Here is a 10,145-nt window from a genome sequence, read left to right as displayed (position 1 = left end):
GTAGTAGCAGGCACCTTAGTGTCCTGCTACACACCTCCCCGCTCAAGACTTCAACTCACCGAGGCGGTTTGCATTCTCATCCCTCTGGCTTCCTTCGTCTTAATCCTTCTTGGTTCTTGTTTTGGCTCACCAACACTTTAAAATGCACAGAAGTGGAGGTTTTAAGGTGCCTCCTGCTCGCCTTTTCCCCAAGGCGCACCACATGGGATTTCCTGGGAGTTGCCCTGCCACGGGCAGTCCCCCCACATTAGCCAACCTTGGTAAGCTGAACTCTCTGTTGGTTGAGCTCCTTGTCTTTTAGGGTCCACTATCTCTTCTTGTACCTCTCTCCTGAAGTAGTGGTGCTTGTCTTTCCTAATAGCCTCCCTGAAGGTCTTGAAGCCTTCCCCATATCTCCCACTGTCTTCTCAATGTTCTCTGAGCATCTTCTTCCTTCCAAAACTCGATCTTTCCTCGACCTGTGGATCTTCCTTGAGGTCCTTTATAAATTTTCACGTAGGTTACACCTCCGACTTTTGCTTCCATAAGCTTTTTTAGAGTCCACCACTTGACCTACTGTGGGATATTCTGCACATAAATTTGAGGTCTCCTCCCCAGCCTGTCCCCCACTTTAGATGATCGCTCTCTCCCCCATGTCTCTAGCTCCTTGGCCTGGCTTTCTTTTCTGGGTCTCACTGACCACTTTTCCTTAAGACTCATCTCTGGCTTATGTTGCCTTGTGCCTTCTCTCTCCTGTGTGCACTCCCAGTGAACCAGGTTATTGGTCTCTCTTCTTGAGCTCACCTGTTCCCCTTTCCCAGGCGTCCCTACCTCTAGTAGGGTGGCTTCCACTTGTGACCTCTGATTGGACACTGCGATTCCCTTTTCAACTTGAGGTTTACAGCACTCCCCCAGCTGCTGTCTTAGGAGGCTCATCTCCTTTGCCTGACTCTCCAACCATTGATCCCATTTCTTACTCCAGCATTCCAGGAGTGCTGGTGGGACCTCTTCTTGTAAGGCCGTAGGCTTCCACCCTACTGGTCCCTTCTCTGGGTTTCTTATCTCTGGCTGCTCTGGGTTGGCCTCCCCTCTTCTATTCGCCAGTCCTCTACCTACCGGGAACTTTGTTTGTTCCGGAGGTTTCCTGCCTCCTAGATGCTTGTTCGTCAGCTGGGCCTCCATTTCCCTCACTGACCCTTTCACCCCTTCGATTTGATGGTACTGCTCTAGGTATTCAGATTTCAATATCACCACATACTCCTCTAGTTGGGCTCTCAGCATTTCCAGTCTCTCCGCTTGGGCTTTCTGTCCTACGTCTGTCTGAGTTGCTATGCTTGTTGTCTCTAGCACTTCTGACTCCCCAGGATCTTGACCTCTTATGGCTGTTGGCCCATTTGCCATCTGAAGCATTTTATTTTCTGCCTCCAAGGCCTGGACCTGCTGACTTAAGGCTTGCATTTGAAGTAATGCCTGCTCCCTCTCATCGTTAGTCACTGACTCTTTAGCTGCACCATCCTCTAGGAGGGTTTTAAGGCTTTGTATCTGTTCTTCCAGATGGTCTTTTCCAGTCTCCACACTCCTATCATTCTCTTTTGCTCCGGCCTCTAACTCCCTTTCAAGGGACAGGTTACGCTCATGCAGTGCATCATAATTGGCCATGTATTCTTTTACCTTTTTCATCTCCTGTGCAAGCACCTTTCCCTTTTCTTTGGTCAGAGCCTGATTTTCATGCAGGGTGTTCCGCAGCATTTGAATTAGTTGTTCTACACCCGTATACTTCTGCTGCCATTTCTCCACCTCGTCCTGCAATTCCTGTATGCAGTCTTCCTGGCCGCGGGCTTCTTTCTGTAGTATCTCCTTCTGTTCCCTTGCCTGGGTTGTGCAGGTTGTAGTAGACTTCTCTCTCCAAGTTGCCATCTCCCTCTGCATCTTCTGCAGCTTCTTTTCCCTCGCCCGGCTCTTTTGGGCTCCATTTGCAATAAGCTGCTCTAGGGCACGAGTTCTGTTCGCTTCCGCCGCTATCATGTTCCTGATTTCCTTTGAGCCTCCTTCCTTTTTTCCTGGGCCCGCTGTTCTATCCCAGCAGCCCTTGCCTCCACTTGCTCTTTTTGAAATTGGGCCACCTCCAGCTCCCACTCCAGCCATTCCAATTTTTCCTCTAACTCATCTATTCATAATAGGAGAATTTTGCCAGGCTGTCTCAGGCTCTCTATATCCTCTGCCATTGCCATCCTGGCCTCACGCCTTCACTGGTCAGGCCCTCTGGCTTCCCAGTACCATCCCAGGGCACTGCCTTCCTACTTTGCCCTCTTTTTGGTTTGTGTTACCGCTGTCTTCTTACAGCCCCCTCTCCTTCCTTATTTTAGCACTCAGGTTCATCTTTCCATGCACGGCCTTACGGTTTCCCGGCCAATGCACCACTGTAACAGGAGGGATGGCGGGGTCGCCATGCTAGCCCCTGTCGCCTCCTCTACTGTGCCAAGCTTCGGACTTGCACCCTCCTATTCTCGCCCGCCACGACTTTGATGATATCTGTGTTTTTATAAGGAGGCTACCTCTCTTCCACTTGGCCACAGTTCTCCTGCTCTGGGTGTTCTGTATCTCTAAGCCTTATGGGCCTTCTCTGTACTACTGCCCTTCTCACTGGGGCTCTCCACACCCACACTGGGGCTTCTCCATAATGCTGCCCCTCTCCTGGGGCGCTCCACGCCCCCACCGGGCTCTTCCCTCTGCAAGGTTGCCCCCTCACCAGGCTCTTCCCTCTGCAGTGCTGCCCCCTCACCGGGCTCTTCCCTCTGCAGTGCTGCCCTCTCACCGGGCTCTTCTCCAGAGCTGGGGTCTGTACCCCCAAACTCCATGCCCTCACTGGGGCTGGGGTCCTCACTCTACCATGAGTCCCCTATGAGGCCTCCTCCATCCCCTTATAGCCTCACCAAAGCCACGGGTGTAAACAAACTGCAACATAAACACAAGCCCCTGGGCAACAAAGCAAACATAAGCCTCCAGTTAAACTGCGCTCAGGCCTACCAGGGTTCTCTGTCACCCAGTGGTGATCAGCTCTGCTCTGGCCTCCCGGCTCTGCTTCTCTTTTCTTTCTGGCAGGGCAGTTTGTCTTTTCTTTCTGGCAGGAAGCTCCTTCTGCCTTGGCTACTGGTAAGGAACCCACCGCCTGGCCTCCTGCCTGTGGTTTTTACTGGCCAGGCCCTGCCCTTTTTTTCAGCAGGCTAGGCAGGTGTAACCCATTAGCCCCCTTTTGTTGCCTTGGGAACCGGCACCTGAGGAGCCTTCCTGGCTCTCGTAGTAGCAGGCACCTTAGCGTCCTGCTACACAATCTACAAGGGAAAAAATTATTGGGGCACTACTTCCAAACATAATTCAATTCCATTCAAATTATTTTAGCTCTGTGGGTGCCTACATTCAAAGGATATATAAGCAGTTTAGTTATTTTGTGTAATGTATTATTTTCCATAGATATTCATAATATTACAAACATTAGTTTCAATCTTCCTTTTGCTGTACAGAAACACTGGATTTAAACAACTAGAAGAGGTTATCCAGAGAGGTGGTGGAAGCTCCACCCTTGGAGGTTTTTAAGACCAGGCTAGAAAAATCTTTGACTGGGAAGATGTATTTGGGGATGGCCCTGCTTGGAGCAGGGGGCTAGATGACCTCCTGAGGTCCCTTCCAACCCTAATTTTCTATGATTCTTAAATGTATTAATTATATGAATCCATTGCTATCTAATAATTACCAGTTCCTGTTCATGTTAGCCTTTCAGTGAATTCCAGTTTCTATTGCAAGAAAAAGCAGTAGAATATATGTGAAGAAAGTCTGTCATCTTTTATTATAACTGAATTCAGTAAACTTAGAAGAAACCTGAAGTCAGAGTAAAGTTTTTGAAACTGCTGCCACTGATGACCGCGCACCAGCAGTAAATGGATTGCTATTTGACATACTAAATGTTACATGCTCTACCAAGCTTAGCCAACTAATATCAGGAATCTTCAAGTCACTGCTAATTTTCCCAAGGATTAATAAAATATTGCATTCTATCAAACATCTCCAAGGCCATCAAGCACTTCCTAGTTTTAACCTTAATAAGATAGGGTTTAATGCATTAAAGTTTCACAGGAAAATTTAATTCTACTTGACAGATTAAGAAAAATTTAAGCAAAAGCAAAAAGCAAGCTGAAAGTTAATACACAAGTTACCTTATTTGACCTCTTCTGCTATTTCTATGAGATTGGACATTCTCATCATATATCTGCCTTAACTTAAAAAAAAATTGAGCTATATACCAAAAATCTTTATCAGAATGAACCTAAAAGTGAAATATTAGTTGAGAAAATGACAATGTTCTTTGTTGGTGATTTATTCAAGCTTCAGTTAATGTGTTTTCTTATGCTTCTGGATAGTGTCATCTTCATTCTAAATTGTTACGTTTCAGACATGCAGCTGTATTATTAAGAATTCCTTTTGATAGAATTAGACTATCATTACCAGATAATGAAGAGAACATTACTGACTTTGTGAGGAATTATGTCTTCCAGACTTTTAATCTAAATTAAACTTTGGTCTAACTTAAAAGAATAAATTGTCTCCGAAGTGTATCGTTTCCTTGGTGATATATTTTTATTCTGGTGTTATAATGTGAAGAAACATGGAAAACATTTGGGGACTTTTGTGATATTACTTTCTAACAGTGCAAGCTATTAAGATTGCACAGAAATTTCATGATACCAAGTGAATGCAGTTATGAGTATGCAATTACGACTAGAGTGGGATTAAACAAGTAAAGGTTAAGCACTGTGATGAGCTGACAGAATGTGGAAAAAGAGAGGAAGAATTTCACAAGGCTTCTTTTCAAAAACATTTATGTAAGACTACAAGAATGCTATAACAGAATGTAGAACAATATAACATCAGTTAATGAAATAAATGATCAGAAAGCAGACACATAATGGAAGAAAGATAGTTATACCAAAAGTTGAGGTTATATTGTGTAAAATTAATTTGCCTCAGAAACATGCACACACAGTCCATACAGACAGAATTTGAACTGCACTATATAGTTTCTTAATGCACTTGGAAATACACAAAAAATCAGGATGTCCCCAAATATAAGTATATATATAATGTTCGTTTTTCTTTTATAAAATCTAAATTATTTTCCAGAATTAGTAATTAAAGAAGACTATGAATTGTGGAAAAGTCATAAGAATGGACTATATGAAGAGCAGGAAAACATTATTTCAGAGTAACGATGAAGTTTAATCATAGAATTTCTTAAGCTCTTTTAGAGATCAAAAGTCCTTGAAAATATGAGATCCCTCTAGGTTTGGAGGAGGTCTGAATAAAATATTTTTGACAGATGAAATTACATTTTTCTCCATACAGAACTATTATGGATACACTAAGTGATAGCTTTGAAGGCTGTGTAAACTTTCTTCTATCAAAACATTTATTGTGATGTATCAGTTCTTGTCAGGCCAGCAGCATTTTTCACAAGAAAAATATCCAAGAAAGGCTATGAGACTGTGTTTTAAAAATCTGTTTTAAATCCTCTCTCTGCAAGGAACACTCCTGAAAACACTTCACAGTAGGATAGGGTTAAGAACAGATGTTGCATTTATTACTGGACAAGTTATGCCTGTGTTTGTCCCAGAACAGAAATATTCTGAGATTGGTGCATATGCATATCTGACTTTCCTTCTAAAGGCTTCATTGTAGTCTAGGTGATCTTTGCTGCTTTGCACTTGGTGATTGCTTGAGATCAGGATCCTCAAGTAGTCTTTTCCTGAGCTACATATCTCTGATCCTTATTAATATCTTATCTCTAATTGCTAATTCTGAGTGGTCCAAAACTGCAGGATTGATTCAGCAGTCTGAGATCCTTTTCAAATATCCCAAAGGGCTCTCCTTCATTTTGTCACCTCATGTGGAATTGATATATTTCAAAAGTCTCATTCTTTTTTGGAATGAAATACTCTTTAAATTTCCTGAGCACTATCTCATAATAAGCCTGCTTTGCTCAGCTCAGCTGCAGACTGTTATATACATCCAAAACCTCAGCACCCGCTATATTTAGAAAAAAATTGTACCTTTTGGAGTGACTGAGAAGCCAATGACCACTCACCCTTGTGTACAGATTGAATTAGCGCTCAAACCTCTCCCTGTTCTCTTCCACATGGCTGGAGAGTTTCAGCTCTGTCAGAGGCCATGATTGTTCCATTTTTTGCTTTTTTTCCCCCTTAAAGTTCACTCCATGCAATGCAGTCACTTGTTTTCCATGTTGTATCGTGAGTTCTGTTCACTGAGACAGAAGACACTTTTACAAAGAGGATTTTTATTTCTGCTAACAGTATATTGATGTCAGACTCTTTCTCTCAGCTCTGACATCTAACTCTTAAAGGATCACAGTCACCCAAGCTAATATCCACTTCTTGCACTACACATATATAGATAGGCAACCACTGATCCTCTGGAGTATGGTGTATGTGTAAGAGTTTTAGTCAGGTGTTTAACGAATCTGCTTGTGGCTGACAAGCTCAATTTGAGAGTGACAGTTTGTTACAAGTGCCACAGATCCATGTGTTGTCTGAATTTGAGCCCAAGTTTACAGCATGCTGCTTCCATCCTCTGGATCAAAGCAACTTCATCATATGCTGCACCTAGTGCCAGATGTTCCCTCCCAGTTGGATGGTATTCTGCTCCTCCCAGCTTTCTACATTGATATTGAACAACTTCATATAATTTGTACACATGTTGTAGTACCACCATAAAGAACAGCCCTGCTTTCTAGAGCAGTCTCTAGATAAGTTGATGACTATAAAGGGCCAGATAGATAACTACTCAAGAATCCCTATCTGGAGATGCTGTTTTCTGTGCATAGATCATTCCCTCACTTGCTGAAATGTATTTTGTGGGAAATCCTAGAATTTTAATGACAAAATGGAACGAGGTGGTGCTAAAGAAACAACCATCTAATATTCTGAGGAAGATTGCTTTGCAACCCGTAAAACACACAACATTGTCACCCAGAGAAACAATCACAGCCAAAGCAGCAGCAACAGTACAACCCAATAAATAAAATGAAGGCCTCATTCATCACTTTTGCAATGTGAAACTTATTTAAGCACATAGGTTGTGAAAGTGTGTCTCCCTGGTGATCTTTAATTAGCTTTAAATTAATATTTAAAAGAAGTGGAGGCTATGTGACGATGGCAAAAAACAAACAAACAAACAAACAAAAAACAAAAACTCAAGAACATCCATGAGTATTAATCAAATTAGAATATTGTGCCTGTATAGTTCCTAAATGAAGAGAGCTGGAACTGGGTGAGCTTGTAGTTTAAAAGCGCTGAGCACATGTTGTTCTTAATACTCCCTCAGCTGGGTAGCGTATTTTAAAACATTTAAGTTGCATAATGTGGATTTTTCTATCCTGGTAAAAATTTTAAGAGCCCCAGAGAATCACGAAAATCCATTCTTATATTAGTTTTGGCTCAAAGTCTATAAAACTTTGTAGAAGTCTATTGAAGAGGGATAGCCAGGAACATGCCACAGTCTCAGGGACTAAATTATCAATGCATGAGGCAGCTGATAATTTTCTATTAATGAGGGGAGAACATTTGGAGTGAGTTGGCTTTTGGCTTATGTGAGGACTACAGGTCATTATCTGGAATAAGCATCAATCTCTTTTGGAAGAGTTCTTACATTATGAAGTGAGATGTTGAAAATAAAACCCTTAATTACTAGGACCTGTGCCTAATTTCCCCATAGTTGAACATTTACTGGGACTTTGGATTCAACACAGCAGGGAAAATAGCTCCAACAATAAAATCAATCAGACTAGAACATGGGAGTTATCTTACTGGCATCCAAAACGGACCAATAGATCATTCTAGTTCCAAATAAATTGAAGAAAAAAGCATACAATGTGTGAAAATACAGTCATGGTATAAAAGAAGTTATTAGCTCTTCACTTTAAAGACACACAAACATCTGCAAAATCATAGGGGCAGTTCTACTAATTTTCAATTGGTTTTAAGTAAGCCGTATAAATCCTTCATTAAATTAATTTTTTGTTTGTTTTTTTCCTGAAAAGCTCTGTCTAGAGAATACTAGACCCACAAAGGAGGCCCCTGTTTAACTTTATATCACCAAATTGCCCTTACCTAGCCACATAACTGCCATTTTTGGCAGAAAGGCAGAACCCTAGTGACGATGTGTAATGTACTTGACTGTAGACCTGAAATTGTAGTCTGATAAAAATGGAGGTGGTGTGTAGGGGGCTGTCTTACATTTTGGCCAAATAGTTTGGCATTCAGGGCACTTACTCAGAAAGCAGCAGATTCAGGTTTAGCCCCATTCATTCAGAGGGCGTATGAACTCACCTCTCTCCAACTTACTAGCATAGTGTTCTAAACACCAAGCCACTTGTAAGGCATTATCTAACCCCTCTTCTCAAGACTGCCTCATGAAGCCAAAATACTGCAGCTTTTATTTAATAATTATTGAATAACTTGGATGTAGAGCAGTGTGGAGCTTTCTCTCCGTTAAGAGCAAGTGTTTAGGCTAAATCCTGCAGCCCACTTTCTTCCAGAGCTGCAATCATTTCACAGGGGCACAAACTGTTTAGCTTGGTCTTTCTATCAGCAGTCCATAGGACTGGTGTCAAAAGGATGGCTAGAGAGGTGTCTGGTAGGGCTATGCAAAGCTTCAGGTGGTGATTTGATTCAGAGGAGATTTGGCCCGATTCAGTGTCCAAATCTCCGAATCTGAATTGAATCAGGGGAGCAATTAAAAGATCCAAATCTATTCAAAGCTCTCCAAATCTTTAGAAAAGATACGGAGAGCTTTGATGATTCAGACAGTCCCCAGTGGCTGCAGCAGGAAGCTGTGCCCGGACTCAGAGCTGGTAAGTAGGGGGTGGGGAAGAGGGCTGGGGAAGAGGGGAGGGGACCATGGGGGGACTCCTGCCAGGCCCCATCCCCTGCTTTCTCCCCCAGCCCTCCCCCTACCCCCGCCTACTCCCCTAGTCCCCGCATGGATGCCCAGCCTGCCCCAGATCCTGGCTCTTTAAAGAAAAGCCCTGGTGCTCACAGGGTCTTCCAGGGAGGGCAATCCCCACTGCCCCATGCTGGCTCCATGGGGGACATGAAGGCAGGGCAGCCATGGGGGCCTGGGGCAGAGGAGGAGTTGGGGGGCTTGTGCAGAGCTCCCATACAGTGTGGGGCAGTGGGGGCAGTGGGAATTGCCCCCCCCCACACACACACCTAGCAGCACCTGGTGAATCAGGAATTTTTTTTTCCCCAAGTGTGGGGATCTGGAGTGGGTTGGGCAGCCATTGCCTGGCTAAGGGGGGATGGGCCTGCCTGATTCGGAGATTCAGCAACAGCCAAATCTCTGAATCAGATTTGACTGAATTGATTTGGGACTGTGATTCAAATGACCAAATCGAATCACAGTCCCCTGAATCGGCCGAATCTGAATCTGAAATGAATACTAGTAGCTTCGCACAGGCTTATTATCTGGATGATATTTGACTTGTGGCTGGTAGTTCAAGTGTTACACTGGAAAATTTTTAGGTATGATACAACCCAGTATGAAAAAGGTGTACCCTAAGCCAACTTTCAAAAGATTTATCCTAAATTAAGAATAATTTTTCTTCATGTAAAAATTATTCCTGAAAGGTTTTCTTCTAAAAGTTATGTATTCTTCCCATTAATGTACCCTCGGATCTCTTCATAAAACTACTTGTCATGGTATACGACATGACTTGAATTTATTTTAAAGTTTTTCTTATACACATCATCGTAACTGGATACATCTCACAAAGTAGTAAAATAATTTTCAAAATCAGTACGATAATTACAGCTAACTTAAAAACAATTTTATGGGCAACACTCGTATCCCAAATCAGGACAAACTGTCCACAAGTGAAAATATTCCTAAAAGGTAAATTCTCATAAAATTCTCAAGGTTTAGAAAGACTAAAATAGATCTTTTTTTTACTTCATTCTAAGGCCTCCCCAGGAAATCAACTCAAGCATCTCAGAGGCCACCAAACAGGTTGACACAGTGGAAGGGAACCTGAGATCTTGTGGGAATGAAAAGTCAGAGACACCCAGATCCCTAAGAGCCTGACAGGAGGTTTGTTGAGG

The 10,145-nt window shown here is 42.9% G+C and overlaps 1 pseudogene; it reads right to left on the bottom strand.

Moving 5' to 3' along the window:
* Nucleotides 1-328: 328 nt before the first annotated feature.
* Nucleotides 329-1,908, bottom strand: LOC112548356 (annotated as a pseudogene).
* Nucleotides 1,909-10,145: the final 8,237 nt, after the last annotated feature.

Source organism: Alligator sinensis, unplaced genomic scaffold, assembly GCF_000455745.1.
Source record: "Alligator sinensis unplaced genomic scaffold, ASM45574v1 scaffold272_3, whole genome shotgun sequence".
NCBI classification, from domain to species: domain Eukaryota; kingdom Metazoa; phylum Chordata; order Crocodylia; family Alligatoridae; genus Alligator; species Alligator sinensis.
Note: the sequence above shows the minus strand (reverse complement) of the source record. Positions and strands in the feature narration are given on the sequence as shown.